Here is a 4,913-nt window from a genome sequence, read left to right on the forward strand (position 1 = left end):
ATATGTAGTAAAATAAATTGCTTTATTCAACTTAATTCTAATTCATGAAATTATTACCACACAAAACAATCAATTTTAGACCACAAAAACTCAAATAAATTATCCGTAAATTACAACTATAAATTATCTTACAAATAATACCATTTTCAAAATATAAAAATAAGTAATTACTAATTAATTATCAATCTTTAATTCTTTAAAAATATCTAAAACAATGATACAAATTATATTTCAAATAAACATATAATCAAATAATTTTTATTTACACATTAAATTAATATTTTTAACAATCATAGTAACATATTTATAATTTTAAAAAAAATAAAAATTAAATATTTATTTTAATTTTAAAAAAATTAAAAATCTTTATAAATCATATGAATGAACTAATCCATATGATTTATACAAATTACTTAATTCGTATGTGACGCAAACAAAAAAATTAACAATGTACCTCAGACGTATCTCCGTTAACAATCGAATCAATCACCGCAACAATCACCACCGACATACCTCCATGGGTCTTTCACCTCAACCAAAGCAACAATGTGCACCTCTCAGAACAATGAAAAACCAAGAGGAAATAGAGAAAATGAGGAAGGAATGAAAGTGTAACTCAAACAAAAGAAAAGCAACTTAAAAAGGAAAAAGAAACCAAAAGGGCATTTTCAAAATTACATAAAATTTCTAGGTACACAAGCAATAATGCTGGTGCACCTAGCAACACCCTCCTTCAACTCATCCATCTGTATCTTTTTCTATGGGTGCAGCACTAGGAAACAATTTAGATTATGGGCTAGGTTTTTAGGGTTACAACTTATAGGATGTTTTTCCCCTTTTTGTCTGTTTTTTATTTTTTGGGCCTTCGTTTGAGTTCATAGCTTTTTAACATAATAATAATAATAATAATAATAATAATATGTTTGGTGAACCATTCTCAATCTTAGTATTTGTTTTGGACTTTGCAGCCTGTGTTTGTTTATTCTACTGACTAAAAAAATCAAAATAATAATAATAATAATAATAATAATAATAATAATATTTAATTTTTTATATATGCATATAACTCCTACCAGTCATGTTATGATCTTTGAGTTACGCTCATTTACTTCTCTCTCATTTCTCTTACAACAATTAACCAATGATCCCTCAAAGTAGAATAACGGTGATATACTTGTCTGGTTTAGAGGACCAGCAACCTCCCAAGAAGAAGAGAATTAGAAGGAGACTCAGGGTAATTTCATTGGTATTCTACCTTATTATATTGCTCTTCTATTTATAATGCAAAATTATAACTGATTTTGTCATTTTGTGCTAGCATTATCCTAACGGAATTACAAAATCAAAAGGCAAATAGCAGACAAACTAAGGAAATGCAGATTTTGTTGCTGGGAGTGAAGATTCTAATGCCTATTCAGCAAATTCTCTCTTTCTCATATGAAATCCTTCAAGTACGCTGGTGTGGTTCTATTCCTCTTAGGCCTGTTCCTTACTGTTTGTACCCCCTGTCTGTTAGTCTTTGTGTTGCATCCCTGATTGCTATCACTCCATGTCGCTTGCGGAAACACCTTGTCCTCAAGGTGGTAGTTAGCACGGAGTTGGTCCCAATCCTCCCAAGAAGTATCGTCAGGGCACAGACCATCCCATTGGACCAAGACCTCCCATTTTGGTGTAGAAGAGTCCGACAAGCATTTGGAATCCACAATGGCCAGAGGAGTAATAAGAGGTTGATTATCTATGGCGGTGGCCGACAGAGGTAACTATGGATCATCACCCGGAGCTCCATGAAAGGGCTTCAACAGAGAACAGTGAAAGACGGGATGAATGTAGGAAGTGATTGCGATGTGAAAATAAGCACTTGCTCCCTGTCTCCGGATTATAGGACAAAGCTAGGGTGGGGTGAGAAGATTACAAGAAGGACCAACAGACGCAGGGTCTCAGGCGCCAAATGTCTTGAGAGAGAGAGCATGATTTGGGCCTGAGTCGGGTTAGTGGTATCAGGTGGGTCGGGTGGGCGCTCTAATTGGATAAGGTCACCGAAGGTTGCGTCTTCTTCATTAGCTATTAAGAGGAACATAAGAGAGGCACATTTGTGCCCTCGATGAAATCATTCATCACAGTTGAAACACAAACCGTGTTCCCTACACGAAGCCAATTCTTTCGGGGAGAGTCTCTTCAGAGACACCGATGTTGGGGTTGTCGCGAGGCCTGGAAGCAATGGGGTCGCAATTGCCGACAAGGGCCGCGGGGGCGGCACGACAAGGGTGGAGGGTGGTCGCGCGCGTGCCTTGAGAAACTTCTCATCCTGAAGCCTAGCCAGGCCTGCCGCCTGCACCAAAGTGAGAGGCTGGAAGGCTTGGACCTCCTAGCGGATCTCCAGAGTCAACCTAGAGATGAAACAACTCGAGAAATGATGGAGGCAGTCCGATAATACGGTTCGCAAGATCTTTAAACTTCGAAAGGTAATTTGTGACTGTGGACCGCTGTGTAAGCTTGAAATGGGCACCGGTGGGGTCCTCGTATTGCGACGGGGCAAACCATATCTGCAACACTTGAAGGAATCCTGGCCAGGAGGTGAACTAACCATTACTGGTCATCCACTGAAACCAGGCCAAGGCACGCCCCTCCATGTAGAAGGAGGCGATGGTCAGCCTATCGTGCTCGAGCGTAGCATGGTATTCGAAGAACTGGTTGATCTTAAAGATCCAACCAAGGGGTTCGGTACCATCAAACCGTGGGACATCAAGTTTCAAGCGGTGAGGGTTCGAGGTGGAACACAGGTGGAGTGGTATTGGACGAGGAAGGTGAGGGAGAGGAAGTCTCAGGTTGGGCTAGTTTGTGGATCAATTCGTCGAGTTTCAAGGTCATGGTGTGTACTGTTTCAGTCAAGGATAAGTGATGGGTTGTGAGTTTGGTTATGGCATCTTCCAATCTATCGGAAGAAGCTTTGGACCTAGTGGATTCCGCCATTGAAGAGCAATGAGAGCACCAAAATTGATAGACTTGTCTGATTTAGAGGACCAACAACCTCCCAAGAAGAAGAGAATTAGAAGGAGACTTGGGGTAATTTCATTGATATTCTGCCTTATTATACTGCTCTTCTATATATAATGCAAAATTATAACTGATTTTGTCATTTTGTGCTAGCATTATCCTAACGGAATTACAAAATCAAGAGGCAAATGGCAAACAAACTAACGAAGTGCAAATTTTGTTGCTGGGAGTGAAGATTCTAATGCCTACTCAACAAATTCTCTCTTTCTCAGATGAAATCCTTCAGGTATGCTGGTGTGGTGCTATTCCTCTTGGGTAGTTCCTTACTGTTTGTACCCCTTGTCTCCTAGTCTCTGTTTGCATCCCCTGATTGCTATCAAGGTGTAAGTCCACTTAGATGTCGAGCCCTTTATCCAACTTCTCTCCATAAACCATGATGAAACAACTTTTTTACAACAAACCTACGGATTATTGTCCTTTCTAGATTTTATACTGATAATACTTACGGATTGTCCCTCTCTGGATTGTATAAGAGATATGGATTGTCCTCTCTAGAATACCTTCGTAACATTAATGTTTAGCTTCCGAATTAACGATTCTAGAACACATAAACATTGATGGAGCCTTCCGAAAATGCAAATCTGGAATTGCTTAATCTGATGCATAGGAGAAAATCACAGATCCACTATGGTCTCTAAAACAACCATCAACAGCCGCTGACTAAGATTGCAAATGTACAGATCCATCACAATTCAATTTGAAAACCCCATGCAAATCTGAAATGCATAGTATTTGCAACATTCAACAATTTCACATGCTGCAAACTAACTTCAATAACATCCACTTGGCATGATATGCTCAAAAACCCATCAATTCCTACCACGCCAAATATTGTCCAGGGTCACAACAAAAAGAATACTCCAGCTTAAATTATCCTTTCGCCAACCCATAAAACAAAACAGTGAGATAGCGATGTTTGCTGTTGGTTTAATACATAGTTATCGCTTAAATTACAAAAAAGTATACAAAATCTAAAGGCTAAATTACATATTTGGTCTAATTTTTATTCAATTCATATGTTTTTAATATTTTTCAGTGAGAAACCAAATTAAACCTTTTTAAAGCTCATTCATGACAAAAATAATCCTTTTAAAAAACACATGTATTTTTTTTTTCTCGTTAGGTCACATCTTGCAATTGATTGCAAGGATTTTTAAGTTATTAACAAATATAAGAGACTAAAATGAAGCTTCCAAAATATAAAGAACCAAACTAAACAAAGACTAAAACATAAAGGACCAAATATATATTTTAGCCTAATCAAATATATCTAAAAGTTGTTATATTTTTCTGTGACTATAATTCTACTATTAGATTATTTAATTTAATTTATAATTTATTAAAATGTTATTAACATTTTAATATTTATAAAATTAGACGTGGATGCAATCATGGCCACTTAGCTACAACCACACGTGAATCAGTCCCAAGTTTTCAGAACATTGGCCAATATTGCTTACATAGTATTTGGTAGGGGGAATGGAGGAAATCAATTTTTAGGAGGAAGGTGGGAAATGGAGGGGAGATAAATTCATCATCATCCAATTTTTGCACCCCTCCAATATTGGAAAGATTAAGAAGGAAGATAATTTAAAACATTTCAAGTGATTACAACGGTAGAAAATTAAATTTATTTTTAAAATTCTTCCCCCCTGTGAACTAAACAAATAAGGATTACCTCCCTTCTCTCCTCTTAACCAAACAATATGTTTAATCAAAATCCCTTCCTTTCCTTTCCCTGCCTTAAATCCCCTCCCCTTTCCTCCTTTGAATCAAACAGTCTCTTAATGTTGATTTGTACTAATAATTTCCTTCAAAAAGACGAGCTCTAACCTTTAAAAAATTGAATAATCTTGTTG

The sequence above is a fragment of the Glycine max genome, chromosome 16 (genome assembly GCF_000004515.6).
Source record: "Glycine max cultivar Williams 82 chromosome 16, Glycine_max_v4.0, whole genome shotgun sequence".
Classification (NCBI taxonomy): Eukaryota; Viridiplantae; Streptophyta; class Magnoliopsida; order Fabales; family Fabaceae; genus Glycine; species Glycine max.